Source organism: Oratosquilla oratoria, chromosome 11 (assembly GCF_046742065.1).
Source record: "Oratosquilla oratoria isolate Oo_2021 chromosome 11, ASM4674206v1, whole genome shotgun sequence".
Lineage (NCBI taxonomy): Eukaryota > Metazoa > Arthropoda > Malacostraca > Stomatopoda > Squillidae > Oratosquilla > Oratosquilla oratoria.
The window spans coordinates 70,457,484-70,474,983 of NC_134787.1; positions in this window are offsets into that span (position 1 = coordinate 70,457,484).

A 17,500-nucleotide genomic window follows, 5' to 3' on the forward strand; every position below is an offset into this window, starting at 1 on the left:
GGCACAATATCACCCAAAAGAGACGCTTATACTCGCAGTAGAGAATTAAAGAGGGTAGTAGAAAGGAGGGTTTGTAGATATTAATATATATCAGTATTATTTTTTGAGTCAAACGTTTTAAGAGTTTGACGTTTGACACCCTATGCTGAATCAGTGTGGATTCAGACGAAACAGGTCCACAACAGATCACATACACACAATAAGGCAGACAATGGAGAAATACTATGAATATGATAAAGATCTCTACCAACTATTCATAGACTTCCAACAGGCGTATGATAGCATACACCGAGAATCAATGTGGCAGATCCTCAGAGAACTTCAAGTACCAGAGAAACTGGTCTCTCTAATAAAGGCATGCTATGTAGATAGCAGATGCGTAGTAAAGGTAGGGGGGAAGGAAACAGAAGAGTTCGAGGTAATTAGTGGACTGAGGCAAGGGTGCATCCTATCTCCAACACTCTTCAACCTCGTGATGGAAAAGGCGGCCAGGGAGAGTCTTAACCACCCAGGAGCGAGATTTGACACAGGAAATATAGGGCTTTTAGCCTATGCAGATGACGTTGTGATGATAGCCGAGAATATGGATGAGATTAACGAAATGTTCACACCATTCCAGAACACAGCGGGGCAAGTAGGCCTGGTGTGCAACGAGAGTAAGACCGCAATCATGAAAATGAATAGAGAAGGCGGCAATAGATGGACATTGAAATAAATGAAAAGATTGCAGCAGGAAATAGATGCTACCATGCTCTCTCTACCATCATGAGAAGCAGAAAGGTTAACAAGAAGACAAAAATGAGAACATACAACATTGTAATTAGACCAACAGTGTTATATGGTTGTAAGACTTGGACATTGATCAAACAAAGAAAAAGAAAACTTGAAGTCTTTGAAAACACCATTATTAGAAGAATACTTGCCGTCTATGGAGAGTTCTTTTTCGCTTTTTGACAGCATTCTTCAAAACAAAATATACACTTTTTCTTGAAATCAAAATCAGTCTCTTTTGATCTAGTTTCTGTTTAATAGGTGACCCTTTTTCCTCTTGGTCAGTTGTGTCTTTTCTATTAGCAGCTGTAACACTTTTTTCTCTAGTATAGTCTTTTCTGCACTTTACATGTACTTGAAACGCTGATAAATTAAACCACTTTTGCCATTTATCATCTCTTTTTTCTTACTTGATTCAACTAATGCCGACATGTCTTTCTTAACACAGACATTTTCACCTTGTACTAAGCGTTCACCACAAACTAGGCATAATTCATTTTGATCTTTGGTTCCCTCCGTTTTAAACCATATTTTGAAAAAAAAACCTGTAAATTAATCTTCTAGAAAAATACTATACATCTAAAAAAACGCAAACATCAGTGATACCGAACCTATAGGAAGTGAACAAAATCACGTCAGCATCAGCACAGAATTGAATATGGTTAAAAAATTGTAAATCTCTTTAAAATGATCACTCATAGCGAAAATATGTATTGGTTATGTTTTGTAGAACATTTAGTTTTGAATAATAATTTACTAGACATCTTTTTCGTGAGATCAACCGTTTTCACGGAAATAGCGAAAAACTGAAATTTGGCGGTCATTTTCCAAGATGGGGGAATTTTGATGTTATTTCTAAGTTTCTAAAGAAGGCATTCTCCAAATTTCAGCTTTTTATATATTTCTAGATTTATTCTACCTAATCTGACTGGAGGTCACCTTTGTCCATCAAGTTTATCTTCTCATGTGGTTTTATAATGTTTTGCGAAAATATATTTTTCTAATACACCAAGACTCCTTTTCTTTTTTTCTTTTTCGTGATAAAGCAAACAAAGTGCTCAATCAATGGCCACTAGTTAACACCATGATGGGTAGAGGGCGCTCATAACGCTGAATAAAGCCGACTGGTTAATGGCATAAATACTAAAAGTCCTAATACCCACCTACCAATTATTGGCCTTGCTCACAAGGTAGGTGTGGCCAATGAAAGTGCCCCAGTGGGATATAGCTGCTCCAGATAAATCGACTCCGACTGGAGACGGCAGTGGGATTGTCAAGGAGCCTCTCAGGGCTCACGGAGAGGGCTAGCACGGCTGATTACAAACTTCGTGTCATAAACGGATCACCCAGATTGAAACCAGGATGACATTTGTCTCATGAATCTCGTGTTTATTTTCGACTCAATGGTGTTCGGAGGAAAAGTTCAAATGGGAGAGAGCAAACGCACAGGTCTTTTGCTGTATAGTAATAGCGCGTTCGAGTTCAAAGCTAAGGATAAAACCAGATACCATTGGGTCTCTTTGTCAAATTCTTTAGGCCCTTCAGCACTGACACGTTTTCATATATTTTGTTCTGGTAAAGGATAAAGTGCGATTATATTTATCTGAGAGGAGAATTTTAGCCTGAAGGGAATGGGGAGGGTCCCTTTTGTAACTAGAGGTGTTTCTTGATTTATTCTCGTGCCACCAAACATTTTTATTCAGTCTTATGGTAGATCTTCTGTAGCGGAGAAGGGTAGGGAGATGGATCCCTCTGACCAGGTGACTTATTGGAGATTTCGTACTTTTCAACATCCTGGAGCGATAAGGAATTTCGAGTTCCATGCAGTTGATGTTTGAGTATGTATTTGTGCTTGTCTACATGGGTGGCGGAAGAATCTCTGTCGACATCGCCAGTATCAAGTGGGACCTAATTGACTTCTTGTCAACATTCTACCGCAGCACTATCAGTCATCACTTCCACCGTTAACCCACCTCCGATACTGTTTCATCACTTTCTCCCTCATCACTATCACTATCATCGGCACAACCACTTCCACCCCTACTACTACCACCGCTTCCACTACCAAAAATACTATCACAACCATCACTACCACCATTACCATTGCCTCTGCATCTTCATCGTGTTACATTACCATCTATTACCGATACTACCCTCATCACCACTACCGCTACCACCACCATCACTACTACCACTACCACCACCACCATCACTACCACAACCACCTCAGCCACTAATACCACCATCGCCACCACCCTTACCACCACTACAACTAACATCACTATCACCACAACCACCACTACTAACACTACCGCCACCATCATCTTCGTCGCTGTTTTTTCCCCTGGTTTGTGTTGATGGAAGACGGGAAGGGGGAGGGAGTTGAGAAGGGGTGAGAAGGATTACAGTCGATCGAGATTTCGTTAATTAATTCTTTCGGTCTGAATAATATCGTTTGGAATCAATCAGAATAAAGCTTACCAACGTCGTCATTAGATTCAAGGGTACTCAGTTTGCAAGATAATATAAGGACAAATAAACTAATACATGAATGAATAAATAAGCAGATAAGCAGACAATTAAACACAATAGATAAATAGATGAATGAGATTATGAATTGATAGGTAAATGAAACTATGAAGTATATGAGTAAATTAATGAATAGATGTAATGATAGACAAATAAAGCATGTAAATAGATAAACATGAGAAAGTTGAAGTGAATGATTAGATAACGTGAACGATAAACAAATAAACAAGCATAAGCAGACAAATAAAAATTAACAAGAAACAAATGACGAGATGACTATAAACATAAAAATAACTAAATAAATCAGTAAATAGATAGATTAAATACACCGAATACATATTTTTGTACATATACACGAAAAAGCACATATACATATACACATGCATGCACACATGCATGCATGTATATATACATGCATGTATATATACGTATACACCGAGTACATACGTATATACATACATACGTATGTCTTTTTGCAAGTCCTTTCATACGAGGTAAATAGATACTCAAAGATGAATAGACAACTAAACAAATAGAAAAATAGATGAATAAATAGATAAGTGGGTGGACTAGTAAACCAAAATACAGACAAAAATACAACGACGACTAATATGATATTGTCTACAAATGAATCTTCTGATCATTTGATCGTGCAGCGTCGCGAAGCTACTGTGCGGCTCACCGTCGATCGATTAATTCTGTCTGTTTTCACCTTTATCAATCTGCTTTCATCTCATCTACAGTGCAGCCGGGTGGAGAACTCATGTTTACGAGGCGGGTACGAAACCTAACTGTGCCAAACACTGCAACTTTATTAAAAGAACTTTGATGAATCCCGTCAACACGGTGAAGTACTAAAAGACCATGTAGCCAAAACAAAGTCTGTAAAACGATCTTATCTTGCTACTCGAGCTCGTTTATGGAGGTATCTTGCAGTCCTCAGTTTTAATGCAAGTCACCACCAAAAATCCTACGGTAATTCGTAAAGTTAAGCAATTATTTGCTTCACTAATGGTGATGAATGACAGCTGCCATACGCATAGGTGACGAGTGCGTAGCCGTCCAGGGGTTTCGTACTGCATGTCAGTCGGACCTTTATACATAACTCAACTGAAGTTGTTCTTTAACCCTTTCACCACGATGACGTTCTTCATGTATTTTTATTTGTATATTCTAATTATTTGTTTTGTATATTTCTAAATTTTCATTTATCTACTATCATTTTTTCATCTGTTATCTATTTATCTATTTATTTATTTGTTTATTTCTATTCTATTTATTTTTTCTTATTTATTAATTTATCAATTCATTTTTGCAGATGAGGGAGTGAACTGTAGCCTGAATGGGGCCTCATTTGATTAAGAACGCCTTAAGATTGAATTTTATCTTGTTCACACTGAGTGGCATGTCCGGAGCAATAAGTGCTTCATGTATCCTGTTGGTGCAACTTTCAGTTCTATTTGCACGTTTAGAATGCCATATTTTTCACTGGCTTCTCTCATTTCCACTGAGAGAGGTCGTGGCTGCACCTCCCAATGCTTCACTTTCCTAAGCCATATCACTTTTCACTATAAACCTCTTACACCTTTAGCTCCTTAAATACTTTTTCACATATTATTCTATCCTCATTCTGTCCGTCCAATGTCTTCACCATTGGGTCCCTTCACATCGTACACCACCAATTTATTTGTTTTTAATCTCTGTTCTTCTTCTTCCTTTAATTCTTCCATCACTATTTTGTTTACCTCATCCACTATTTCACTCTTATCTACTGAATCCACTTTAACCTTCTGTATTTAATTTTCAACTTACTCTTTTATTTCATCTATCTTTCTGTTCATCATCTTGAACTCTTCTCCAAGTTCTTTATTTCCTTTCATAGGTTCTTAATTTTTTTCCATTTTTAGTTAATGTTAGTTGATTCTCTCATGGGGTAGCACCATAATATTTTACTGTTAGTTTATGCATAACTCGATACTCATCTGCCTGTACATTTACACATCCGATGTGGAATCATAAGCTACAAAACTCACACATCAGCCCATTTGTGATTCCTTCACTGCCTTTTCACACTTATCTTCTTCCCTTATGAACACTAAAAAACTTATGTATAACCTTACATATGCAACACTTATCCTCTCAAAAAGAAAGAATGAAAGAAAGAAAGAAAAAAGAAAGAACGAAAGAAAGAAAGAAGGAAAAAAGAAAATTCACAACGTCGACAATTTCCCTTGAAGTTACTTGGTTGGAATCCAATTCAGAAACTATCGTATCGATTAAATTTTATTTAGATAATCAATAGAAAGCATAAATTGGTGCTATGATAAGATGATGTCTTCCTAAGAAATACCGAAGTAGAATCAGGTTGAGTGGCACATGGTTCTTTCCAAATCCCGAGTTTCCCAATCTTGTCTCACAAAGTTTCTCAGTATGTACACATGTATTCGTTTGTGTTTATATCAACACCACAAAAAACACTATGATTAACCCATACGAGCATTTTTCTTTTTGAAAAATTTGTTCTGACAACACCTCGCTATTTCATGCATCCTTACTTTTTTCGTTGGATAATGTAATATCATAAAGAAGATAAATCACATAACTTGAACACTGTTGGGCGTGGTTTAACTTCTCTTCATGACCAGGACAATGAGTCAGACTTCTGGCATCCGTGCCAGTGATCTCGGACGTGTCATCTTACATATTCTGACTGATTACTGCTAGGCGATTTAATTTGACTGTGGGAAAGCCCAATTTATAAGAAAAGTTAAACTTATCACCTCGATTAAATAATTCCTCAATGCCGTCATCTTACATATACGTTAGCCGTACCATCATCTTACATATAGTTTTCTAATGATAGGTGATTTTATTCAACTGTGTGGGGTTTTACTATGGTGAGCAAATTTCTTATCTCCTACCCACAACAGTCATATCGCATAGTAATTCTTCCGTTTATAGTATAAGTAGTAATTATTTCCTATGTAGTATATGCATCACTTAATCCCTATATAGTAATTGTATTATGTATGTAGTCTGCGTAGTCATTACGTAATTGTTCTATGTAGTAGTTACGTGCGTCGTTAGACCTATGCAGTCCTGAGCACTATTATGTTATATAACCTTATGTAATCACTACCCACTATTTTTCCATATACGCACTTCGCCTTGCGCTGGTGCTAAATCTGTATTACATAACCATTCATGTATTTTGTATAACGTTACCTCTAATAATTTTGCATGAAGGTGTAACATATGAGTGTGCTACTAGGGCTAGGTGATGTAGGAGAGAGTGATGCACGGTTTCGTTTGTAGACTTTATTCTAGTAAAGGTACGTGTGTCAGAAGCAGACGTGGTGTGGTGGTCCCCGAAGTGGGGGACCGACCGCGAAGCCCTATTGACGTGTAACAAGTTGAGTACAATGAAGAACTAACTAACTGGCTGGCCTGCCCGCTCGGGGCGGTATATACACGGGACTGACCCGACGCCATGACCAGATGCAACCTAATTGCGGTGACCCTTTCTGGCCTGTCAATACCAGTGTCAGGTCCTATACACTCCAACTCCAAATGTATACAATTTGCACCGATACTAGAATGCTTGTGGGGTACATATATACCACACATGTTCCTCATTTATATATAAGTATTTCCATTAATTTATATATATATATATATATATATATATATATATATATATATATATATATATATATATATGAATCTATATATATATGCATATATATATATATATATATATATATATATATATATATAAACATATATACCTATCTATATTGTTCTACCCACAAATTCCACCTGATAATAGGGTGCCAGAATGTGTGCTATACTCTATGCCCAGGCCTATGCCTGAGGCAGTCGGCGTTAACCTCTTGTAGCAGCCGATCATGGCTAGTTTGTTGAAATAAAATTTTTGAATATATTGCCATTACTACTTGTGTTTCACTTATAAACGCAGAGTTCCTCTCACCACCACAATCGTATATGCATCACTAAATCCGGTAGTAAGATCTTGGAAATTAATCCAAATAAATCATCTTTATTTTTGCTCTTGTGGTTGTGTAATGCAAATAGATTACAAAGATATAACTCTCACTGTTTACAAATCATTCGAATCCTACATTTTTGGCCTCCATTGCCACCTACATTAGTCTCCTCCTAGTAGAGCATGTGTGGTGGTGAGAGGAATTTTGCGTGGTTAAGTGAAACTCAAGTACTACTACTAGCGAGATATTCTAAGTTTATATTTCGTCGACCCAGCCATGACCAGCTTCTACAAGAGCTTAACACCCACTGCCTCAGGCGTAGGTCTGGGCATGGGGTATGGCACATATTCTGGCACCTTGTTGCCAGGTGGGATTTGTAGGTAGAAACACACACACACACACACACACACACACACACACACACACACACACACACACACACACACACACACACACACACACACACACACACACACACACACACACACACACACAAACCACACACACACACAACACACACACACACACACACACACACACACACACACACACACACACACACACACACACACACACACACACACACACACACACACACCAGCACACACACATATATATATATATGTATATATATACATATATACATATATATATGTATATATATATATATATATATATATATATATATATATTATATATATATATATATAATCAAATTTGACCGCTGCTTGTGTAAGAATGAACTTCTTGTTAAAGGATTCAACCTTTCTAGTAGTGAATCTTTGTTCTTCATTAAGTCGGAATTAAAGATTGCCGAAGTTCATATTGTGCATTACGACGTTTCACCCTTCTTAGAGCAATTTGACGCACATCTAAATAATAAATGAGACATATATATGACAACAGGTGAATTGGGAAAGCTTACACAAAACAGTGATGAAAGATCAAAGATCTTATGAGGGGATTATGTTCGTGGCGCTCCGTGGGGTGTTGGGATGGCCATTTGTCCACCCAGGGAAGCTAGAGTCACGGAGGTTGTACCTCCCTGTATTTTTATGGTTGGAGCCTTCTCTCGAATATGGAGGGCCTCCAAGATCTCCAAACGATGAAAGTTGTGTGCGGAGTCGATGATCTTTGTGTTCTCCACCAGGATCTTTCTAGTCAGGGAGGAGTTGTGTTTTTCCAAAAAATGCTTCTTCGGGGCACCAGCTTGTAGATGACACGTTAGTCTTCTGGAGAGAGAAGTCGTCGTCATTCCTATATCAGACATAGGACAAAACTTACAATCTTCGTGGGGGCTGATGAATTCATAGACAATGGGTTGAAGTTACGGGTCGGATTATTTCGCAGGATGAGGTTTGACGTTTTGAATTTTTTATAATAAATCCGAAGCTCCAGCTTTTCTCCAGGGTCGGATGGTTGTACACCGCGTTCAACAAGTTCTCTGAGGATTCTTTCGTCCGTTCGGTAAGCCGTACACATGAAAGATCTGTAATTAAGAATAATTAAGGGGCGTTTCTTGGGAGGGACGGTGTCATGATTTAGGCAATTCTCTATTTTTCATCGGATGACTTCTTGTACGTCCTTATTGGGGAATACATTGTTAACCAGGACTTGCTGCAAGTGTTGAAGCTCTTGGTGTAAAAGAGGCCATGTGGAGTAGTGCGTGAGTACCCTGTTCACGTATGAACGTATGACACTTTCCTTGTAGGCTGCAGGGCATTCTCCATCCGCATTTAAACATCTACCCTCGTTCGTGCCTTTAACGTGTACAGTGGTGATAAATCTACTTACGTCGGGCTTAACATAGATGTCTAAAAAGGGCAAAGAACCATCAGCATGGTGTTCACTTGTGAAGTTGAGACAAGAGTTATTAGTGAATACCTCACATAGTTCTCGTAGATGTGTATGGTCTCTTGCTTTAACGAATATATCGTCCACATATCTACCATAGGAGTATGGACAAATTACAGGATCAGAGAAAATTCGTCTTTCCACTAAACCCATGTAGAAGTTGGTGAAAAGTACCCCGAGAGGGGACCCCATCGCCACACCATCTACCTGTCGATATTACTTACCGTCCGGTCCGACTTAATGAAGAACAAAGATCCACTATTAGGAAGGTTGAATCCTTTAACAAGAAACTTATTCTTGTACAAGCAGCGGTCAAATTTAATTCTATATGTATTAAGGAAGATCTGCTACCTACCTTTACGAATATATATATATATGTATATATGTATATATATATGTATATATAAGTATATATATATACTTATATATATATATATATATATAAAACAAAAGAAATATAACATAAGGAAAACATATATAAATGAGGAACATGCATGCAAAATTATTAGAGGTAACGTTATACAAAATACTTGAATGCTTATGGAATACAGATATGGCACAGCGGAAAGCGGAGTGCGTATATGGGAACTACGTAGGTCTAACGACGCACGTAAACTACCACGTAGAACAATTACGTAATGACTACGCAGACTACATACATAAAACAATGATCATATAGGGATTAAGTACTACATATATAGGGAATAATTACTACTTACTCGTATACTATAAAGAGAAGAATAACTACTATAGAGAGAATAGTTACTATATATACTTCTCCTTTTCCATACACTCCACTCTTGGGAGGGGGAGAGTATATGTCAGGGATACCATTTTGTGGGAAATTTCCTCAAATTTGTGGGATAAATTTGCTCACATGGGATGTTTTGTGAGCAAATTATATGTTGCAATGAACTTTTTTGTGTATATAATAATTCCTTGTGTTACAATGAACTTATTTGCGTATATAATAATTCCTTTGGAAAAAATCTCACTCATCTGTGGGAACTGGCATAGATCACAGTGGCAACACTGGTATATGTAGTAGTTCTTCTCTTTATAGTATAGTCAATCTTCTCTTTATAGTATAAGTAGTAATTATTCCCTCTATAGTATATGTAGTACTTAATCTCTATAAAGTAATTGTTTTATGTATATAGTCTGCGTAGTCATTACTTAATTGTTCTACGTGACAATTTACGCGCGTCGATAGACCTACGCAGTTGCCATACATGCACTCCGCCTTGCGCTGTTGCCATATCTGTATTCCATAAGCATTCATGTATTTTGTATAATGTCATCATCTCCTTTCGCTGTTATCATCTTCTTCGATATTCAGCGTGTCTATCATCTCCCTTCGATGTCTAGCGTGCACATGCGCGCACACACGCATATGCTACCAGAGTGAACTTGGACGTCTTCAATCAACTCTCCAAGGACTGTCCGAGTCACCTAAGTCACCAACTTTTGCAATCGACGTCCCTAGTAAACAATAAGCTCAGCGCATCTCGGGTCAAGCCACCCGAAGCTCTTTACTTGAACAAAGAAGCCGATAGGGTGTCGACGAGACACCTGCTTGGAACTTCTACACCTCACAGCCTTTGCTACAATAGAATCAACGACTAATCTGGCGCCTCTCGTCGCGTCGCTCAATTCAACGCGACCAACCTTTTAAATATTTTATATGCGACTATGGCAACAGCCTACTTATACCATCTCCTTCCACTTTGTACTACTGAAGAGAATTGCAGTTAGCAAACAAAATATCTACTTTCGCTTACTCAACTCTTTCTTTCGTCCGACTGTGGTGTTATTTGTGGTGCTTATACTATGTTTTGGCAACCCAGTAAATATGTACATTCTAATGATTCTGGCAACCCCCCGAGGTTTGGATGGAGGTTGCCTTGTATTTGTAGGCCAGAGAGAGTTGTTAGGCACATTAAAGACAAAAATAAACCCAGCCTTTATTTTGCCACTTTAACGTAGAAGTTAAACATGCACTCTACATTCTGGTGGCCAGCGGTGAGAGACGAATCTACACTTTACATTCTCCAGCGGTGGACATGGAAGCAACAGTTCAACACTAATTCCTTCAAAGCACCTTCCAGCATTCCACTTACAAGCCAAAGCACCGACGCTCTTCGCTGCATCATCCACTCTCAACGACCACTCCGAAGCCAACAACTCAACGATAGCGGCTTCGATCTTCGCTGAAGCAATTGTATACGAGGCAATCCCTCTTAGCTGTATCGTCCACCATCCTACTACGAAGCGAAGAGACCTACTTTTACGCTGTGCATCCTCCAGCATCTACGACGAGAAAGCTCCCCTCCGAGGGATTCTCCAGCATCTATGAGGAAAGCCCCATCCGAGGCATTCTCCAGAATCCACGACACCCGCCGCCTTCACCACGTCAAAACGGAGACGTTGGACCAATCCCTCTCCACAATCGCACGAGTTGGACGACAACTCTTCTCCACCATCGCACGAGTTAGACGACAACCCTCCTCCACCATCGCACGAGTTGGACGACCACCCTTCTCCACCATCGCACGAGTTGGACGATCCCCCCCTTCTCCAACATCGAGCATCTAGCTGCGCAAGATCTACACCTTCGTTTATTTTATTTTCTCTGTTTATATCTACACATTTAGGTTACATATTTTCTAACTAACCAAAACAATACACTAATCATCCCCCCTGTTTCCAGCAGTGCATCCTTCCATCGTTTCGCCCCACTGCAGCACCGTCATCAAAGGATTACAAAGGATTACAAAGGCGGAGCATGCCGACAGGAGACCTTTTGGTCCATATCTAGGTCGGATGCGAAAAAAATCATAATGATAATAAATTAATAAATAGAATCTATGATAATGTAAATAGCAAATAAAATAAATAAATAAATAAATGCATAGGTATAGTTCAATAATAAACAAACAGGTAAATAATAAATAATAATAAATTGACATATTGTCGTGCCGTCGATTGATTAGTGTTTAACCAAGAGCACCTCCAATGGGAGTGATCAGAGATACCCACATAAGAACGATTTGGGAAATAAGAAATCAAGGTATACGCTGCCACCACCCAATCGTCTATATGGATATATCTGACCATAAATGGAAACTGCTCCTTGTTATTCACGTCTGACTCCGTCCCCTTTCCTCAGGTCGTTCGGGGTTGGTTCTGGGTAGCGAAAAGGCCTATGCCCAAGTGGGGTAGTAAAAGAATATAAGTGAAGGTTTTCTATGTGTTAATTATTACACTGAAGCAAAAATATAGTAAGAAAATACAAAAGTATATTGTGGTTTTCTCCAACTAGACAATCTATTGATCCTTACAGTATGAAAAATATATGGGTATGCGAGACATTTAATAACACAGTTTTTTTTTTGCTTATGGGCATCATAAGTAAGGTCACAGGCACGTGGAAAAACGTAGTTATTTACGCTCCAACCTTCCGGTCACTGTATAAGTCTACTTACAATATTGTGTCTACCTTCAACCCCGTATTCTTATTAGAGAACGATCACAGACAGAATTGTACTCTAAGGATTACACTCTCATAGCTAATGTATATATGCGTGACACCGTCTAACTCCTTCCACGCAGTGTTTGTGGAGTACACTCCCTTAAACCCTTTTTTTTCCTGTTATCGGGATAGTTTTTGGCATCAGATTCAAAACTTAATACTAATAATAACTATCTACCTACTATATCTGCACTATATCATTTAACTCACATATTGACATTTATTTTCATTAATCTTACAGAACGTACCCATACCTGTTATCGGGATAGTTTTTGGCATCAGATTAAAATTTTAGCTGCGCACAAAAAAAAACGAGACGGCTATGTGTTCGTATCTATGGGTAAACTACTAACCTCCCTGTTGTATTATTTCGTAAAACTTTATTTTGCTTCTCAACACAGCCCCTAGCTGCTACAATCTCTCCCTAAACTATTTCTCTAGTGGAATCCTGAACTGAAAGTTGGGAATTTTTTCTATTACTCTTAAAATTAATGGCTCTAGTTTACGTCTCTGTCCGAACGTGTCAGTGACGTCACGGGTGGGCGGAGCTACGGTGCGCCCGCTATGTTCGAGAACATTCTAATGTCGCCGCGAAGATTAGTTGAACCAAAATCAGCTGAAATATATTTGTAGCTATCTCCTATTGTATGTTTTTCTTCAATGATTATAGTAAGGCTCTTTGCCAACACATCTTGATGGGCAGACATAGAATAGAATAAATTCATGGTCTATTAAGGCTCTATTTTCTACTTTGCTTCTTGGTTGAGTAAAACCGTCACGACGTCCATACTACCCAGTCTCTCAAGTCAACACTCAAATAAATAAATAGATAAATAAAACGAAATTCCAAAAATAATATCCCTTCAAAATTCCTGTCCTTACAATAGAACTAGTAATAGATAAGAATCAAACAGACAAATGATAACAAAACAAAAACAAAGAATATAAAATGAATTATAATCATTACAGCATCTTGCTTAGGTGTTTATCTAAATGATTCTTAGCTTCGAACTGAACTTCATTGCACTATCTGTGCAGGAAGTTTATTCCATTCATTAACTACACGGTTGACGAAGTTGTTTCCACCTACTTCCAAATTGAATCTATTTCCGGACAGTTTGAGACCATTGTTTCTTGTCTGATTCTCATTCAATGTGAAAATTTTGTCACTTTTAATGTTGTCAATTCCCTTTAAAATCTTAAAGACCTGTATCAAGTCACCTCTGAGTCTACGCATTCTTAGGGAAAACAGATTAATATGTTTTAGTCAATTTTCGTATGATTTATTTTTGATATTTGGAATTAGTTTTGTGGCTCGCCGTTGTACCTTTTTCAGTCAGTCATTGTCTTTAATGAGATTCGGTGACCATACTGAAACAGCATATTCCAAATGTGAACGAACTAACGATTTATATAGCTTGTTAATGAGTGATAGATTTTTGAAGTCAAAAGATCGCGCAATCAGTCCTAGAATCTTATTTGCTTTCTCAGAGGCTGAAATACACTGCTTGGATGATTTGAGGTCGTTACTGATAATTACGCCGATATCTTTTTCACTATTCACTAACACTCCGACAACATCTTGGGTAAGTAGATATTTTTTTGTTCTCAGTGCCATCTTAGAGGAACACGGTCTCCACACTTTTTTATTCCGTACATGAAGATGTCCAAAGCCCTCTCTGACTCGACATACCGACCCTATATACGAAGCCAAGCTACGTTTCCACCAACCATGTCCCCTCCTTCCACTACCAACTCTTCAGAAAATTCACCTCCTACTCAAAACACCATGACAATACAAAATCTTATCACACTCATCAAAGATGAGACAACATTACCACTCTTCAACGGCAGGAACATTTCTGTACACAATTTTCTCACTGAGGTTCACTCAGAAGTACTAAGTAGGAATGCCACAAATAACAAAACATAGATATCCATCTGAACATCCAAAATAGACAAGAATGACACATTAGCTGGTGACGTCATTCAGGGTGATTTATTTGAGTAAACAATATCCTATGATCAGATCGTAGAACAATTTAAAAATCATTTGCTGCTTTTGAGCCACTTGGAGCACTTTCCCCCTATACTCTTTGGTAAAAACTTACAATCATGGCCCACACACCACTAAAGAAAAAAAACGGTCAAAATAGCTTCAGCATTTAAGAGCGAACTCAGAGAAAGCCTCAAAAACTCAGACTGGGTCTCAGACAACAAAATTTCATTGGAACACGTAGTCTCCCTCATGGCATACTTTCGCTTACTCTCCCAACTACACCCAAACACACTCCAGAAAGCTAGGACCATTACATTCACACCAGTTATCACATAAGGCAAATTCTCCAGGAAATTCTCTGACAGGGACCAAATTATTACTTAGATACAAAACCAGTCATTACCCATAGCACCCACACACACGATAGCACAGGTCACATGGGCCCTCTCACATAACACGAGATCAAGACATACATCACGCACGTGAGATCGCTCATGACAACGTTGTCCTTCATATACACGAATGTTTTGTATATACTGTCACAAACCAGGATATCTTGTTAACACGTGTTATCACAGATACCCGTCACAACCGAATCGATACTGCGAGTATCATGGTACATGTTTTGACACGAATAATCGTTGCCGTGTGCTACTAGCACGGAGGCAACACAGACCAGAATCCCCAGATTGCTCTCCTGCTAGACATTCACGTAACACGTCTCCTGCTAGACATTCACGTAACACATCTCCTGATAGACAGTCACGTAACAGGTCTCCTGCTAGACATTCACGTAACACATCTCTTGCAAGGTATTCACGTAACATATATCATTTGTGACTACATAATACAAAGATTAAGTGCACACCCAGGGCAGTTACTCCATATCAAGATATTCAATCTTCAGCTCTACCGGTACATACCCTGGATATTCCAGACATGTCTTCCGATTCCTTAACCTTCGATGCTAATTATAGTAACACCAAAGTAAAAATATTTCTCGACACGGGTTCCCCAGTTAACATCATGTCAGTACACAGTTTCCACAAATTCCGCACTGAAACAAAACGTGTCACCATTTTGGAACCCCCCGACGTCAACCTTTGCAATGTAGATGGTGTACCATTCCCAATCATTGGTAAATTCTCCCTAGACATTAGCTTCAAAGATGAGTGCCCAGCCATTCCAGTTACCACCTACGTAGCTGACGTTTACTTTCCTGCTGATATCCTCATAGGCTTAACATTGATGAAGCAACATAATATCATCATTTACCCTGCTCAACATGGCATCATTTATGCTAATCATTTCCTCCCTGCATTGCCATCAGCAACTTCCCACAAAGTCAACCACATCAACGTGGCCGAGCAGGCAGAACTTGATTTAACGTTAATTAATTCTAGCCCCACCCCTCAAATTCACTCTGCCTCATCACACGAGGATGCACCAGCTGTTAACTCAAATGGCACCGCCACACAGACACATTCCCATGACTCTAACTCTAACACTTCACTGACAACTGTGGACATGCGTTCAAAGCGTAACAGACGCACTGAACCCTCCCGCATGTCTAAATCAGCAAAACTCAAGACAAAACGCCCAGTAAATACCATTGATGTTTACATTATTTACATCCTCAACCACACCCCCATCTCGACGCTCTCCCCCAAACTCTCTGGATCCTATCGTATCTTTGGACATGAGTCAATTAACAGTCAAAGTACTCAGTTTGCACGATCTTACGGAGATCGTCTTGCACAAAGATCATATCAAAAGAGTTCCCCGCGGCCTCGACATAAAGACCGTTTCTTCACAGACTCACACTGTCCCTGCAATAAAGGACCATTATCAATCCTCTCAACCCAAACCTCCAGTTCCCCTTCCCTGCTATAATCTTCGAAATCGAGCAACAACTTCATAAATGTATATTCTTGCCTAGGTGAATGGAGACAATATCTACTTCCACATGTTTATACAGTTAAGTCTATTTCCTTTTATTCATGAATGTTTCTCGATACCACCCTTATTACACAATTTTCTGTATGTATCTTTATGCAAGATTCTGCAAAAGGCCTTGTTTTATTTTGTTTTGTTTTTTCTTTCACAGCACCAATTTCATTTGGGACAGTGAGGATAGCGGACCGAGCCATGTTATAATCTACTTTCGCTGTTATCATCTTCTTCGATATTTAACGTGTCTGTCATCTCCCTTCGATACCTAGCGTGCACACGCGCGCACGCACTCATATGCTACCAGAGTGAACTCGGATGTCTTCAATCAACTCTCCAAGGACTGTCCGAGTCACCCAAGTCACCAGCTTTTGCAGTCGACGTCCCTAGCAAACAATAAGCTCAGCGCATCTCGGGTCAAGCCACCTGAAGCCCTTTACTTGAACAAAGAAGCCGATAGGGTGTCGACGAGACACCTGCTTGGAACTTCTACACCTCACAGCCTTCGCTACAATAGAATCAACGACTAATCTGGCGCCTCTCGTCACGTCCCTCAATTTGATGCGACCGACCTTTCAAATATTTTATATGCGAATATGGCAACAGTCTATTTATACCATGTTTTGGCAACCCTGTAACTATGTACATTCTAATGATTCTGGCAAACCCCCGAGGATTGGACGGATATTACCTTGTATTTGTATGCCACAGAGAGAGCTGCCAGGCACATTAAAGACAACAACAAACTCAGCTTTTACTTTGCCACTTAAATATAGAAGTTAAACATGCACTCTACAATAACGTTACCTCTAATCATTTTACACGCAGATTGCTCATTTATATATAAGTGTTTCCCTA